Consider the following 18,033-nt stretch of genomic DNA (forward strand, 5'->3'; position numbering starts at 1 on the left):
TTTTCCACCCGGTTGCTAGGGTGTTGTACATGATTGCATACAAGCCATCAACCATGTCTGTACGATGTTGTGGAGCTGAAATATGGCTTCTATATGTTGCAATATGGTTGCTAAGTAGCTTTAAACGGTTGCTAAGGTGTGGTTACACAGTTACCATGATGATATTTACAGACTGGTGTCCCAACCAAAACAAACAAACACACCCCCATGTCTATACGATGTTCTGGTGCTGAGATATAGCCCATTCACGTGTTTGTACGGTTGCTAGGGTACTCCAAATGGTTGCTAAGGTTTGTTTATACAGTTTATGGGGTAATATTTAAAGAGTATTTGCAGGTCTGGGTCAAAAAATGCCCAACTCTGTGTTTTTACAATGTTTTGTTGCTGAGATATGGCTTGTAAATGTTGTTCAGTGGTTGCTAGGGGCCTGTAACTGGTTTCTAGGGCGTGGCTATGAAGTTGTTATGTCACTACTTATTGGCTGCTTGATAGGATGAATCAAAAGAGCCCAACCCCAAGGCTCTATGACCTTCTGAGCCAAAGATATGATTTTGCAAATTTTGTGCCTATGTTAAGTCTATGGGACATTTTTCGGCTAATTTTTCGCCCGCCAGACGAACATCTTACACCCGATCGCTTATAAAAGTCATAGCACACCTCTCCTCAATAAACCGGTCGATTTGACACCTCATTCAGGGGTCTGTGACAAACGGTGTGGGGCGAGTTACGCGCCAAAGTTTTGTCTAGGTGAATAGTAATCACAACACTAGAATGTACATTTCCTGAAGAAAATGTGAAGTGGTGCTTGCAGTGGCAAAACTCGCCACTGGGCAGATGCTAACACAATTAACATGTTGTGATACCATGATATACCACGGTTTAACATTATTTACCACGATTTACCATGTTTCTAAGATGATTTACTACGATTTACCACAATCCAGCAGGATTTACTATGATTAACATGTTGTTAAAATGATGCTAGCATGATTAGCATGTTGTTAACATGATTAGCATGTTGGTAGCATGATGCTAGCATGATTAGCATGTTACTAGCATGCTTTTAACAAGATGTTAGCATGATTAGCATTTTGCTAGCATGTTTTTAGCTAGACGCTAACATGATTAGCATGTTGCTAGCATAATGCTAGCTTGATTAGCATGTTGCTAGCATGATGCTAGCTTGATTAGCATTTTGCTAGCATTATGATAGCTTGATTAGCATGTTGCTAGCATGATGCTAGCTTGATTAGCATGTTGGTAGCATAATGCTAGCATTATTAGCATGTTGCTAGCTTGTTGCTAGCATGATTAGTATGTTGCTAGCATGTTTTTAGCAAGATGCTGTTGCCAGGTGGTGGTTGCTAGGGTTTTCTGGGTGGTTGCTATGGTGTTGCTAGGCAGTTGCTAAGGTGTTCTGGGTGGTTGCTAGGCAGTTGCTAGGGTATTCTTGGTGGTTGCTAGGCAGTTGCTAGGGTATTCTTGGTGGTTGCTAGGGCATTGCTAGGTGGTTGCTATGGTGTTGCTAGGCAGTTGCTATGGCATTCTGGGTGGATGCTAGGGCATTGCTAGGCAGTTGCTAGGGTGTTCTGGGTGGTTACTAGGCAGTTGCTAGGTGTTCTGGGTGGTTGCTAGGCAGTTGCTAGGGTGTTCTGGGTGGTTGCTAGAGTTTTTTGGTGGTTACTAGAGCATTTCTAGACGTTGCTAGGGTGTTCAGGGTGGTTGCTAAGGTATTTTTGGTAGTTGCTATGGTGTTACTAGGTGGTTGGTAGTTGTCAAATATGGTTACTATGGAGTTTTTATAGAGTTCTTAAAATCTTTAATAACGAGTTCCTTCAGTACGGCACTCGGCCTGCGGCCTCGTGCCTATGGCCGAATAGGCACAAACATGGAGCAATATCGCAAGGCTACGAGTGTGATATTGCTTTAAAAAATGTAAAAAAAAAGTTTTTATATTATTTATTGGTTTAGGGTGGTTGCTAGGGAGCTCAGAGTGGTTGCTAGGGTGCTGTAACTGGTTGCTAGGGTGTGGCTATGAAGATTTTAGGCCATTACTTATTGGCTGCTTGATAATATAAATCCTCTGAGGGAGAGAGAGAGGGAGAGAAACGCAGGGGTGTCAGGCCCTTTGGAGTGGTGTGTGTGAAAACGGCAGTTGGGATTCAAATGTTTTTAGAACTCCCCATGTTAAGTCAATGGGACTTTTTTGGCCGCTTTTTCGTCCGCTGTGCGAACATCGTACACCCGATCGCTTAGAAAAGATATAGCACACCTCTCCTCAATGAGCCGCTCGATTTGACACCTCACTCAGGGGTCTGTGACAAACGGTGCGGGGCGCATTACGCGCCAAACTTTTGGCAGAATAATAATAAGAACTAGAATGTACATTTCCTGAAGAAAATGTGAAGTGGTGCTTGCAGTGGCAAAACTCGCCACTGGGCAGATGCTAACACAATTAACATGTTGTGATACCATGATATACCACGTTTTAGCATTATTTACCACGATTTACCATGTTTCTAAGATGATTTACTACGATTTACCACATTCCAGCATGATTTACTATGATTAACATGTTGTTAAAATGATGCTAGCATGATTAGCATGTTGTTAACATGATTAGCATGTTGGTAGCATGATGCTAGCATGATTAGCATGTTGCTAGCATGCTTTTAACAAGATGTTAGCATGATTAGCATTTTGCTAGCATGTTTTTAGCCAGATGCTAACATGATTAGCATTATGCTAGCTTGATTAACATATTGTAAGCATAATGCTAGCTTGAATAGCATTTTGCTAGCATGATGCTAGCTTAATTAGCATATTGGTAGCATGATTAGCATGTTGCTAGCATGATGCTAGCTTGATTAGCATTATGTTAGCATGATGCTAGCTTGATTAGCATGTTGGTAGCTTGATGCTAGCATGATTAGCATGTTTTTAGCTAGATGCTAACATGATTAGCATGTTTCTAACATAATGCTAGCTTGATTAGCATGTTGCTAGCATGATGCTAGCTTGATTAGCATGTTAGTAGCATTATGCTAGCTTGATTAGCATTATGTTAGCATGATGCTAGCTTGATTAGCATGTTGGTAGCTTGATGCTAGCATGATTAGCATGTTGCTAGCATGTTTTTAGCTAGATGCTAACATGATTAGCATGTTGCTAGCATAATGCTAGCTTGATTAGCATGTTGCTAGCATGATGTTAGCTTGATTAGCATGTTGGTAGCATAATGCTAGCTTGATTAGCATGTTGCTAGCATGATGCTAACATGATTAGTATGTTGCTAGCATGTTTTTAGCAAGATGCTGTTGCCAGGTGGTGGTTGCTAGGGTTTTCTGGGTGGTTGCTATGGTGTTGCTAGGCAGTTGCTAAGGTGTTCTGGGTGGTTGCTAGGCAGTTGCTAGGGTATTCTTGGTGGTTGCTAGGCAGTTGCTAGGGTATTCTTGGTGGTTGCTAGGGCATTGCTAGGTGGTTGCTATGGTGTTGCTAGGCAGTTGCTAGGGTGTTCTGGGTGGTTGCTAGGCGTTTTGGGTGGTTACTAGGCAGTTGCTAGGTGTTCTGGGTGGTTGCTAGGCAGTTGCTAGGGTGTTCTGGTTGGTTGCTAGAGTTTTTTGGTGGTTACTAGAGCATTTCTAGACGTTGCTAGGGTGTTCAGGGTGGTTGCTAAGGTATTTTTGGTAGTTGCTATGGTGTTACTAGGTGGTTGGTAGTTGTCAAATATGGTTACTATGGAGTTTTTATAGAGTTCTTAAAATCTTTAATAACGAGTTCCTTCAGTACGGCACTCGGCCTGCGGCCTCGTGCCTATGGCCGAATAGGCACAAGTATGGAGCAATATCGCAAGGCTACGAGTGTGATATTGCTTTAAAAAATGTAAAAAAAATGTTTTTATATTATTTATTGGTTTAGGGTGGTTGCTAGGGAGCTGAGAGTGGTTGCTAGGGTGCTGTAACTGGTTGCTAGGGTGTGGCTATGAAGATTTTAGGCCATTACTTATTGGCTGCTTGATAATATAAATCCTCTGAGGGAGAGAGAGAGGGAGAGAAACGCAGGGGTGTCAGGCCCTTTGGAGTCTGTGTGTGAAAACGGCAGTTGGGATTCAAATGTTTTTAGAACTCCCCATGTAAAGTCAATGGGACTTTTTTGGCCGCTTTTTCGTCCGCTGTGCAAACATCGTACACCCGATCGCTTAGAAAAGTCATAGCACACCTCTCCTCAATGAGCCGGTCGATTTGACACCTCACTCAGGCGTCTGTGACAAACGGTGCGGGGCAAGTTACGCGCCAAACTTGTGGCGGAATAATAAGAAGAAGAAGAAGAATAATAAGTATGAGTGACAATAACACTAGTGGTGCTTTGAAAAAGCACCACTAACTAGAATGTACATTTCCTGAAGAAAATGTGAAGTGGTGCTTGCAGTGGCAAAACTCGCCTCTCGGTTGCTAGTGTGTGGTACATGATTGCATACGAACCAACAAACATGTCTGTACGATGTTGTGGAGCTGAAATAAGGCTTCTATATGTTGCAATATGGTTGCTAGGTAGCTTTAAACGGTTGCTAAGGTGTGGTTACACAGTTACCATGATGATATTTACAGACTGGTTTCCCAACCGAAACAAACAAGCACACCCCCATGTCTATAAGATGTTCTGGTGCTGAGATATAGCTTATTCATGTGTTTGTACGGTTGCTAGGGTACTCCAAATGGTTGCTAAGGTTTGTTTATACAGTTTATGGGGTAATATTTAAAGAATATTTGCAGGTCTGGGTCAAAAAATGCCCAACTCTGTGTTTTTACAATGTTTTGTTACTGTGATATGGCTTATAAAGGTTGTTCAATGGTTGCTAGGGGCCTGTAACTGGTTGCTAGGGCGTGGCAATGAAGTTGTTATGTCACTACTTATTGGCTGCTTGATAGGACGAATCAAAAGAGCCCAACCCCAAGCCTCTATGACCTTCTGAGCCAAAGAAAAGATTTTTCTAATTTTGTGACTATGTTAAGTCTATGGGACATTTTTCGGCAAATTTTTCACCCGCCAGACGAACATCTTACACCCGATCGCTTATAAAAGTCATAGCACACCTCTCCTCAATAAACCGGTCGATTTGACACCTTATTCAGGGGTCTGTGACAAACGGTGTGGGGCGAGTTACGCGCCAAAGTTTTGTCTAGGTGAATAGTAATCACAACACTAGAATGTACATTTCCTGAAGAAAATGTGAAGTGGTGCTTGCAGTGGCAAAACTCACCACTCGGTTGCTCGGATTTTGTACATGATTGCATACGAGACAACAACCATGTCTGTACGATGTTGTGGAGCTGGAATATGGCTTCTATATGTTGCAATATGGTTGCTAGGTAGCTCTAAACGGTTGCTATGGTGTGGTTCCACAGTTACCATGATGATATTTACAGACTGGTTTCCCAACCAAAACAAACAAGCACACCCCAATGTCTATACTATGTTCTGGTGCTGAGATATAGCTCATTCATGTGTTTGTACGGTTGCTAGGGTACGCCAAATGGTTGCTAAGGTTTGTTTATACAGTTTATGGAGTAATATTTAAAGAGTATTTGCAGGTCTGGGTCAAAAAATGCCCAACTCTGTGTTTTTACAATGTTTTGATGCTGAGATATGGCTTGTAAATGTTGTTCAGTGGTTGCTAGGGGCCTGTAACTGGTTGCTAGGGCATGGCCATGAAGTTGTTATGTCACTGCTTATTGGCTGCTTAATAGGATGAATCAAAAGAGCCCAACCCCAAGCCTCTATGACCTTCTGAGCCAAAGATATGATTTAGCAAATTTTGTGCCTATGTTAAGTCTATGGGACATTTTTCGGCAAATTTTTCGCCCACCAGACGAACATCGTACACCCGATCGCTTATAAAAGTCATAGCACACCTCTCCTCAATAAACCGGTCGATTTGACACCTCATTCAGGGGTCTGTGACAAACGGTGTGGGGCGAGTTACGCGCCAAAGTTTTGTCTAGGTGAATAGTAATCACAACACTAGAATGTACATTTCCTGAAGAAAATGTGAAGTGGTGCTTGCAGTGGCAAAACTCACCACTCGGTTGCTAGGGTGTTGTACATGATTGCATACGAGCCAACAACCATGTCTGTACGATGTTGTGGAGCTGAAATATGGCTTCTATATGTTTCAATATGGTTGCTAGGTGGCTCTAAACGGTTGCTATGGTGTGAATACACAGTAACCGTGGTGATATTTTACAGACTGTTTCCCAAACGAAACAAAAGAGCCAAACCCCATCTCTATACGATGTTCTGATGAAAAGACATGGGTCTTGATAAACGGTTGCTAGGGTACTCTGTTTGGTTGCTATGGAGTTGCTAGGCAGCTGCCAATGATGAAACTCCAAAGGCTTCTTGTCACTATGAATGATATAAACCAACTCCCATGCCTCTGTGACATTCAGAATGGAAGAAATGCCTCTTTGGATTTTGGTTGCTAGGGTACTCTGTTTGGTTGCTATGGAGTTGCTAGGCAGCTGCCAATGATGAAACTCCAAAGGCTTCTTGCCACTATGAATGATATAAACCAACTCCCATGCCTCTGTGACATTCAGAACGGAAGATATCCCTCTTTGGATTTTGGTTGCTAGGGTACTCGGTTTGGTTGCTAGGGAGTGGCGTAGCAGCTGCCAATCATGAAATTCCAAAGGCTGCTTGTCAGTATTAATTATATAAACCAACTCCCATGCCTCTGTGACATTCAGAATGGAAGATATCCCTCTTTGGATTTTGGTTGCTAGGGTACTCTGTTTGGTTGCTATGGAGTTGCTTGACAACTGCCAATGATGAAACTGCAAAGGCTTCTTGTCACTATGAATGATATAAACCAACTCCCATGCCTCTGTGACATTCAGAATGGAAGATATCCTTCTTTGGATTTTGGTTGCTAGGGTACTCTGTTTGGTTGCTAGGGAGTGGCTTGGCAGCTGCCAAACATGAAAGTCCAAAGGCTGCTTGTCAGTATGAATGATATAAACCAACTCCCATGCCTCTGTGACATACAGAATGGAAGATATCCCTCTCTGGATTTTGGTTGCTAGGGTACTCTATTTGGTTGTTAGGGAGTGGCTTGGCAGCTGCCAGTCATGAAACTCCAAAGGCTGCTTGTCAGTATGAATGATATAAACCAACTCCCATGCCTCTGTGACATTCAGAATGGAAGATATCCCTCTTTGGATTTTTGTTGCTAAGGTGCTCGACAATGGTTGCTAGGGATGGGCTAGGAAGTGTTGAGGTGATTCATGATTGGCTGTTTGCTGCCCCGAGTCAAATGAGACCACCCTCATGTTTCTATGACAATTCAGTCCAGAGATATCCCTTTGATCTCTTTCAATGGAAGTCTATGGAACTTGTTGCTAAGGTGCTCTAAATGGTTGCTAGGGCGTGGCTTGATAGCTTCACAATGATCCTGAGAGACTGATTGGTCGTCTGAGTAAAATGAGCCCGCCCCCTTGTCTCTATGACACTGTGATCCAGAGCTACGTTCAATACAAAAACCTTATGTAATTTACCATAGTAGGAAAAACACATGCTATGGTGTAGGACGGCCCATTTCATGGGCCGTCCTACACCATAGTAAGTCAATGGGAAACTTTGGGCAGCTCCTGCCCCCCAGGGGTGCAACTTTTACCCCATTGTGAGGTATGTTCTTACAGAGCCTGTCAGCCTCTTCAAATGTGGCAAATCACACGTTTCTGCGAAATCCTCACTCAGAGCTACGAGTCAAAGTTCGTTGCAATGTTAAGTCTATGGGATTTTTCGGCCGCTTTTTCGCCCCTGGGGCGAACACCGTACCCCCGATCGCTTATAAAAGTCATAGCACACCTCTCCTCAATACGCTGGTCGATTTGACACCTCATTCATGGGTCTGTGACAAACGGTGCGGGACGAGTTACGCGCCAAACTTTTGTCCAGAATAATAAGAATAAGAATAATAACTAGAATGTACATTTCCTGAAGAAAATGTGAAGTGGTGCTTGCAGTGGCAAAACTCGCCACTCGGTTGCTAGGGTGTTGTACATGATTGCATACGATCCAACAACCATGTCTGTACGATGTTGTGGAGCTGAAATATGGCTTCTATATGTTGCAATATGGTTGCTAGGTGGCTCTAAACGGTTGCTAGGGTGTGGCTACACAGTTACCATGATGATATTTACAGACTGGTTTCCCAACCGAAACAAACAAACACACCCCCATGTCTATACAATGTTCTGGTGATGAGATATAGCCCATTCATGTGTTTGTACGGTTGCTAGGGTACTCCAAATGGTTGCTAAGGTTTGTTTATACAATTTATGGGGTAATATTTAAAGAGTGTATGGGAGTCTGGGTCAAAAAATGCCCAACTCTGTGTTTTTACAATGTTTTGTTGCTGAGATATGGCTTGTAAATGTTGTTCAATGGTTGCTAGGGGCCTGTAACTGGTTGCTAGGGCATGACTATGAAGTTTTTATGTCATTACTTATTGGCTGCTTGATAGAACGAATCAAAAGAGCCCACCCCCAAGCCTCTATGACCTTCTGAGCCAAAGATATGATTTTACAAATTTTGTGCCAATGTTAAGTCTATGTGACATTTTTCGGCTTATTTTTCGCCCGCCAGACGAACATCGTAGACCCGATCGCTTATAAAAGTCATAGCACACCTCACCAAAATAAACCGGTCGATTTGACACCTCATTCATGGGTCTACGAGAAACGGTGCAGGGCGAGTTACGCGCCAAAGTTTTGTCTAGGTGAATAGTAATCACAACACTAGAATGTACATTTCCTGAAGAAAATGTGAAGTGGTGCTTGCAGTGGCAAAACTCACCACTCGGTTGCTAGGGTGTTGTACATGATTGCATACGAGCCAACAACCATGTCTGTACGATGTTGTGGAGCTGAAATATGGCTTCTATATGTTTCAATATGGTTGCTAGGTGGCTCTAAACGGTTGCTATGGTGTGAATACACAGTAACCGTGGTGATATTTTACAGACTGTTTCCCAAACGAAACAAAAGAGCCAAACCCCATCTCTATACGATGTTCTGATGAAAAGACATGGGTCTTGATAAACGGTTGCTAGGGTACTCTGTTTGGTTGCTATGGAGTTGCTAGGCAGCTGCCAATGATGAAACTCCAAAGGCTTCTTGTCACTATGAATGATATAAACCAACTCCCATGCCTCTGTGACATTCAGAATGGAAGAAATGCCTCTTTGGATTTTGGTTGCTAGGGTACTCTGTTTGGTTGCTATGGAGTTGCTAGGCAGCTGCCAATGATGAAACTCCAAAGGCTTCTTGCCACTATGAATGATATAAACCAACTCCCATGCCTCTGTGACATTCAGAACGGAAGATATCCCTCTTTGGATTTTGGTTGCTAGGGTACTCGGTTTGGTTGCTAGGGAGTGGCGTAGCAGCTGCCAATCATGAAATTCCAAAGGCTGCTTGTCAGTATTAATTATATAAACCAACTCCCATGCCTCTGTGACATTCAGAATGGAAGATATCCCTCTTTGGATTTTGGTTGCTAGGGTACTCTGTTTGGTTGCTATGGAGTTGCTTGACAACTGCCAATGATGAAACTGCAAAGGCTTCTTGTCACTATGAATGATATAAACCAACTCCCATGCCTCTGTGACATTCAGAATGGAAGATATCCTTCTTTGGATTTTGGTTGCTAGGGTACTCTGTTTGGTTGCTAGGGAGTGGCTTGGCAGCTGCCAAACATGAAAGTCCAAAGGCTGCTTGTCAGTATGAATGATATAAACCAACTCCCATGCCTCTGTGACATACAGAATGGAAGATATCCCTCTCTGGATTTTGGTTGCTAGGGTACTCTATTTGGTTGTTAGGGAGTGGCTTGGCAGCTGCCAGTCATGAAACTCCAAAGGCTGCTTGTCAGTATGAATGATATAAACCAACTCCCATGCCTCTGTGACATTCAGAATGGAAGATATCCCTCTTTGGATTTTTGTTGCTAAGGTGCTCGACAATGGTTGCTAGGGATGGGCTAGGAAGTGTTGAGGTGATTCATGATTGGCTGTTTGCTGCCCCGAGTCAAATGAGACCACCCTCATGTTTCTATGACAATTCAGTCCAGAGATATCCCTTTGATCTCTTTCAATGGAAGTCTATGGAACTTGTTGCTAAGGTGCTCTAAATGGTTGCTAGGGCGTGGCTTGATAGCTTCACAATGATCCTGAGAGACTGATTGGTCATCTGAGTAAAATGAGCCCGCCCCCTTGTCTCTATGACACTGTGATCCAGAGCTACGTTCAATACAAAAACCTTATGTAATTTACCATAGTAGGAAAAACACATGCTATGGTGTAGGACGGCCCATTTCATGGGCCGTCCTACACCATAGTAAGTCAATGGGAAACTTTGGGCAGCTCCTGCCCCCCAGGGGTGCAACTTTTACCCCATTGTGAGGTATGTTCTTACAGAGCCTGTCAGCCTCTTCAAATGTGGCAAATCACACGTTTCTGCGAAATCCTCACTCAGAGCTACGAGTCATCAAAGTTCGTTGCAATGTTAAGTCTATGGGATTTTTCGGCCGCTTTTTCGCCCCTGGGGCGAACACCGTACCCCTGATCGCTTATAAAAGTCATAGCACACCTCTCCTCAATACGCTGGTCGATTTGACACCTCATTCATGGGTCTGTGACAAACGGTGCGGGACGAGTTACGCGCCAAACTTTTGTCCAGAATAATAAGAATAAGAATAATAATAAGTATGGAGGATAACAATAGTGGTGCTTTTCAAAGCACCACTAATAATAAGTATGAGTGACAACTAGAATGTACATTTCCTGAAGAAAATGTGAAGTGGTGCTTGCAGTGGCAAAACTCGCCACTGGGCAGATGCTAACACAATTAACATGTTGTGATACCATGATATACCACGTTTTAGCATTATTTACCACGATTTACCATGTTTCTAAGATGATTTACTACGATTTACCACATTCCAGCATGATTTACTATGATTAACATGTTGTTAGAATGATGCTGGCATGATTAGCATGTTGTTAACATGATTAGCATGTTGGTAGCATGATGCTAGCATGATTAGCATGTTGCTAACATGCTTTTAACAAGATGTTAGCATGATTAGCATTTTGCTAGCATGTTTTTAGCTAGATGCTAACATGATTAGCATGTTGCTAGCATTATGCTAGCTTGATTAACATGTTGTTAAGCATGATGCTAGCATGATTAGCATGTTGCTAGCATCATGCTAGCTTGATTAACATGTTGTTAAGCATGATGCTAGCATGATTAGCATGTTGTTAACATGATTAGCATGTTGGTAGCATGATGCTAGCATGATTAGCATGTTGTTAACATGCTTTTAACAAGATGTTAGCATGATTAGCATTTTTGCTAGCATGTTTTTAGCTAGATGCTAACATGATTAGCATGTTGCTAGCATTATGCTAGCTTGATTAACATGTTGTTAGCATGATGCTAGCTTGAATAGCATTGTGCTAGCTTAATTAGCATATTGGTAGCATGATGCTAGCATGATTAGCATTATGTTAGCATGATGCTAGCTTGATTAGCATGTTGGTAGCTTGATGTTAACATGATTAGCATTTTGCTAGCATGTTTTTAGCTAGATGCTAACATGATTAGCATGTTGCTAGCATTATGCTAGCTTGATTAGCATGTAGCTAGCATGATGCTAGCTTGATTAGCATGTTGCTAATATTATGCTAGCTTGATTAACATGTTGCTAGCATTATGCTAGCTTGATTAGCATGTTGCTAGCATGATGCTAGCTTGATTAGCATGTTGGTAGCATAATGCTAGCATTATTAGCATTTTGCTAGCTTGATTAGCATGATGCTAGCTTGATTAGCATGTTGGTAGCTTAATGATAACATGATTAGCATGTTGCTAGCATGTTTTTAGCTAGATGCTAACATGATTAGCATGTTGCGAGCATTATGCTAGCTTGATTAGCATGTTGCTAGCATGATGCTAGCGTGATTAGCATGTTGCTAGCATAATGCTAGCTTGATTAGTATGTTGCTAGCATGATGCTAGCTTGATTAGCATGTTGCTAGCATTATGCTAGCTTGATTAGCATGTTGCTAGCATAATGCTAGCATTATTAGCATGATGCTAGCATGATGCTAGCTTGATTAGCATGTTGCTAGCATGATGCTAGCTTGATTAGTATGTTGCTAGCATGTTTTTAGCAAGATGCTGTTGCGAGGTGGTTGCTAGGGTTTTCTGGGTGGTTGCTATGGTGTTGCTAGGCAGTTGCTAAGGTGTTCTGGGTGGTTGCTAGGCAGTTGCTAGGGTATTCTTGGTGGTTGCTAGACAGTTGCTAGGGTGGTTGCTAGGTGGTTGCTATGGTGTTGCTAGGCAGTTGCTATGGTATTCTGGGTGGATGCTAGGGCGTTGCTAGGCAGTTGCTAGGGTGTTCTGGGTGGTTGCTAGGCGTTCTGGGTGGTTACTAGGCAGTTGCTAGGTGTTCTGGGTGGTTGCTAGGCAGTTGCTAGGGTGTTCTGGGTGGTTGCTAGAGTTTTTTGGTGGTTAATAGAGCATTTCTAGACGTTGCTAGGGTGTTCAGGGTGGTTGCTAAGGTATTTTTGGTAGTTGCTATGGTGTTACTAGGTGGTTGGTAGTTGTCAAATATGGTTACTATGGAGTTTTTATAGAGTTCTTAAAATCTTTAATAACGAGTTCCTTCAGTACGGCACTCGGCCTGCGGCCTCGTGCCTATGGCCGAATAGGCACAAGCATGGAGCAATATCGCAAGGCTACGAGTGTGATATTGCTTTAAAAAATGTAAAAAAAATGTTTTTATATTATTTATTGGTTTAGGGTGGTTGCTAGGGAGCTCAGAGTGGTTGCTAGGGTGCTGTAACTGGTTGCTAGGGTGTGGCTATGAAGATTTTAGGCCATTACTTATTGGCTGCTTGATAATATAAATCCTCTGAGGGAGAGAGAGAGGGAGAGAAACGCAGGGGTGTCAGGCCCTTTGGAGTGGTGTGTGTGAAAACGGCAGTTGGGATTCAAATGTTTTTAGAACTCCCCATGTTAAGTCAATGGGACTTTTTTGGCCGCTTTTTCGTTCGCTGTGCGAACATCGTACACCCGATCGCTTAGAAAAGATATAGCACACCTCTCCTCAATGAGCCGCTCGATTTGACACCTCACTCAGGGGTCTGTGACAAACGGTGCGGGGCGCATTACGCGCCAAACTTTTGGCAGAATAATAATAATAAGAATAATAAGTATGAGTGACAATAATACTAGTGGTGCTTTGAAAAAGCACCACTAACTAGAATGTACATTTCCTGAAGAAAATGTGAAGTGGTGCTTGCAGTGGCAAAACTCGCCACTCGGTTGCTAGGGTGTTATACATGATTGCATACGAGCCAACAACAACCATGTCTGTACGATGTTGTGGAGCTGAAATATGGCTTCTATATGCTGAAATATGGTTGCTAGGTGGCTCTAAACGGTTGCTAAGGAGTGGTTACACAGTTACCATGATGATATTTACAGACTGGTTTCCCAACCGAAACAAACAAGCACACCCCCATGTCTATACGATGTTCTGGTGCTAAGATATAGCTCATTCATGTGTTTGTACGGTTGCTAGGGTACTCCAAATGGTTGCTAAGGTTTGTTTATACAGTTTATGGGGTAATATATAAAGAGTATTTGCAAGTCTGGATCAAAAAATGCCCAACTCTGTGTTTTTACAATGTTTTGTTGCTGAGATATGTCTTGTAAATGTTGTTCAATGGTTGCTAGGGGCCTGTAAATGGTTGCTAGGGCGTGGCTATGAAGTTGTTATGTCACTACTTATTGGCTGCTTGATAGGACGAATCAAAAGAGCCCAACCCCAAGGCTCTATGACCTTCTGAGCCAAAGATATGATTTTACACATTTTGTGCCAATGTTAAGTCTATGGGACATTTTTCGGCTAATTTTTCGCCCGCCAGACGAACATCCTACACCCGATCGCTTATAAAAGTCATAGCACACCTCTCTTCAATAAACCGGTCGATTTGACACCTCATTCAGGGGTCTGTGACAAACGGTGTGGGGCGAGTTGCGCGCCGAAGTTTTGTCTAGGTGAATAGTAATCACAACACTAGAATGTACATTTCCTGAAGAAAATGTGAAGTGGTGCTTGCAGTGGCAAAACTCACCACTCGGTTGCTCGGATTTTGTACATGATTGCATACGAGACAACAACCATGTCTGTACGATGTTGTGGAGCTGGAATATGGCTTCTATATGTTGCAATATGGTTGCTAGGTAGCTCTAAACGGTTGCTATGGTGTGGTTCCACAGTTACCATGATGATATTTACAGACTGGTTTCCCAACCAAAACAAACAAACACACCCCCATGTCTATACGATGTTCTGGTGCTGAGATATAGCTCATTCATGTTTTTGTACGGTTGCTAGGGTACTCCAAATGGTTGCTACGGTTTGTTTATACAGTTTATGAGGTAATATATAAAGAGTATTTGCAAGTCTGGGTCAAAAAATGCCCAACTCTGTGTTTTTACAATGTTTTGTTGCTGAGATATGGCTTGTAAATGTTGTTCAATGGTTGCTAGGGGCCTGTAACTGGTTGCTAGGGCGTGGCTATGAAGTTGTTATGTCACTACTTATTGGCTGCTTGATAGGACAAATCAAAAGAGCCCAAATCCAAGGCTCTATGACCTTCTGAATCAAAGATATGATTTTGCAAATTTTGAGCCTATGTTAAGTCTATGGGAATTTTTTCGGCAAATTTTTCGCCCGCCAGACGAACATTGTACACCCGATCGCTTATAAAAGTCATAGCACACCTCTCCTCAATAAACCGGTCGATTTGACACCTCATTCAGGGGTCTGTGACAAACGGTGTGGGGCGAGTTACGCGCCGAAGTTTTGTCTAGGTGAATAGTAATCACAACACTAGAATGTACATTTCCTGAAGAAAATGTGAAGTGGTGCTTGCAGTGGCAAAATTCGCCACTCGGTTGCTACGGTGTTGTACATGATTGCATACGAGCCAACAACCATGTCTGTACGATGTTGTGGAGCTGAAATATGGCTTCTATATGTTGCAATATGGTTGCTAGGTAGCTTTAAACGGTTGCTAAGGTGTGGTTACACAGTTACCATGATGATATTTACAGACTGGTTTCCCAACCGAAACAAACAAGCACACCCCCATGTCTATATGATGTTTTGGTGCTGAGATATAGCTCATTCATGTGTTTGTACGGTTGCTAGGGTACGCCAAATGGTTGCTAAGGTTTGTTTATACAGTTTATGGGGTCATATTTAAAGAGTATTTGCAGGTCTGGGTAAAAAAATGCCCAACTCTGTGTTTTTACAATGTTTTGATGCTGAGATATGGCTTGTAAATGTTGTTCAATGGTTGCTAGGGGCCTGTAACTGGTTGCTAGGGCATGGCTATGAAGTTGTTATGTCACTACTTATTGGCTGCTTGATAGGATGAATCAAAAGAGCCCAACCCCAAGGCTCTATGACCTTCTGAGCCAAAGATATGATTTTGCTAAATTTGTGCCTATGTTAAGTCTATGGGACATTTTTCTGCAAATTTTTCCCCCGCCAGACGAACATCGTACACCCGATCACTTATAAAAGTCATAGCACACCTCTCCTCAATAAACCGATCGATTTGACACCTCATTCAGGGGTCTGTGACAAACGCTGTGGGGTGAGTTACGCGCCGAAGTTTTGTCTAGGTGAATAGTAATCACAACACTAGAATGTACATTTCCTGAAGAAAATGTGAAGTGGTGCTTGCAGTGGCAAAACTCGCCACTGGGCAGATGCTAACACAATTAACATGTTGTGATACCATGATATACCACGTTTTAGCATTATTTAGCACGATTTACCACGATTTACCATGTTTCTAAGACGATTTACTACGATTTACCACATTCCAGCATGATTTACTATGATTAACATGTTGTTAAAATGATGCTAGCATGATTAGCATGTTGGTAGCATGTTGGTAGCATGATGCTAGCATGATTAGCATGTTGCTAGCATGCTTTTAACAAGATGTTAGCATGATTAGCATTTTGCTAGCATGTTTTTAGCCAGATGCTAACATGATTAGCATGTTGCCAGCATTATGCTAGCTTGATTAACATGTTGTTAGCATAATGCTAGCTTGAATAGCATTTTGCTAGCATGATGCTAGCTTAATTAGCATATTGGTAGCATGATGCTAGCTTGATTAGCATTATGTTAGCATGATGCTAGCTTGATTAGCATTATGTTAGCATGATGCTAGCTTGATTAGCATGTTGGTAGCTTGATGCTAGCATGATTAGCATGTTTTTAGCTAGACGCTAACATGATTAGCATGTTTCTAGCATAATGCTAGCTTGATTAGCATGTTGCTAGCTTGATTAGCATGTTGCTAGCATGATGCTAGCTTGATTAGCATGTTGCTAGCTTGATTAGCATGTTGGTAGCTTGATGCTAGCATGATTAGCATTTTGATAGCATGTTTTTAGCTAGACATTAACATGATTAGCATGTTGCTAGCATAATGCTAGCTTGATTAGCATGTTGCTAGCATGATGCTAGCTTGATTAGCATTTTGCTAGCATTATGATAGCTTGATTAGCATGTTGCTAGCATGATGCTAGCTTGATTAGCATGTTGGTAGCATAATGCTAGCATTATTAGCATGTTGCTAGCTTGTTGCTAGCATGATTAGTATGTTGCTAGCATGTTTTTAGCAAGATGCTGTTGCCAGGTGGTGGTTGCTAGGGTTTTCTGGGTGGTTGCTATGGTGTTGCTAGGCAGTTGCTAAGGTGTTCTGGGTGGTTGCTAGGCAGTTGCTAGGGTATTCTTGGTGGTTGCTAGGCAGTTGCTAGGGTATTCTTGGTGGTTGCTAGGGCATTGCTAGGTGGTTGCTATGGTGTTGCTAGGCAGTTGCTATGGTATTCTGGGTGGATGCTAGGGCATTGCTAGGCAGTTGCTAGGGTGTTCTGGGTGGTTACTAGGCAGTTGCTAGGTGTTCTGGGTGGTTGCTAGGCAGTTGCTAGGGTGTTCTGGGTGGTTGCTAGAGTTTTTTGGTGGTTACTAGAGCATTTCTAGACGTTGCTAGGGTGTTCAGGGTGGTTGCTAAGGTATTTTTGGTAGTTGCTATGGTGTTACTAGGTGGTTGGTAGTTGTCAAATATGGTTACTATGGAGTTTTTATAGAGTTCTTAAAATCTTTAATAACGAGTTCCTTCAGTACGGCACTCGGCCTGCGGCCTCGTGCCTATGGCCGAATAGGCACAAGCATGGAGCAATATCGCAAGGCTACGAGTGTGATATTGCTTTAAAAAATGTAAAAAAAATGTTTTTATATTATTTATTGGTTTAGGGTGGTTGCTAGGGAGCTCAGAGTGGTTGCTAGGGTGCTGCAACTGGTTGCTAGGGTGTGGCTATGAAGATTTTAGGCCATTACTTATTGGCTGCTTGATAATATAAATCCTCTGAGGGAGAGAGAGAGGGAGAGAAACGCAGGGGTGTCAGGCCCTTTGGAGTGGTGTGTGTGAAAACGGCAGTTGGGATTCAAATGTTTTTAGAACTCCCCATGTTAAGTCAATGGGACTTTTTTGGCCGCTTTTTCGTCCGCTGTGCGAACATCGTACACCCGATCGCTTAGAAAAGTCATAGCACACCTCTCCTCAATGAGCCGGTCGATTTGATGCCTCACTCATGGGTCTGTGACAAACGGTGCGGGGCAAGTTACGCGCCAAACTTGTGGCGGAATAATAAGAAGAAGAAGAAGAATAATAAGTATGAGTGACAATAACACTAGTGGTGCTTTGAAAAAGCACCACTAACTAGAATGTACATTTCCTGAAGAAAATGTGAAGTGGTGCTTGCAGTGGCAAAACTCACCACTCGGTTGCTAGGGTGTTGTACATGATTGCATACGAGCCAACAACCATGTCTGTACGATGTTGTGGAGCTGAAATATGGCTTTTAT

At 42.5% G+C, this 18,033-nt stretch overlaps 1 protein-coding gene across 1 annotated transcript in view; it reads right to left on the reverse strand.

Annotated features, from left to right (window-relative positions):
* Positions 1-18,033, reverse strand: part of LOC309492111 (cadherin-1-like) — a 65,464-nt gene that overhangs the window by 18,903 nt on the left and 28,528 nt on the right. The window lies entirely within an intron of this gene.

Source organism: Leuciscus leuciscus (assembly GCF_965113295.1).
Source record: "Leuciscus leuciscus genome assembly, chromosome: 2".
In the NCBI taxonomy this organism is placed as follows: Eukaryota; Metazoa; Chordata; class Actinopteri; order Cypriniformes; family Leuciscidae; genus Leuciscus; species Leuciscus leuciscus.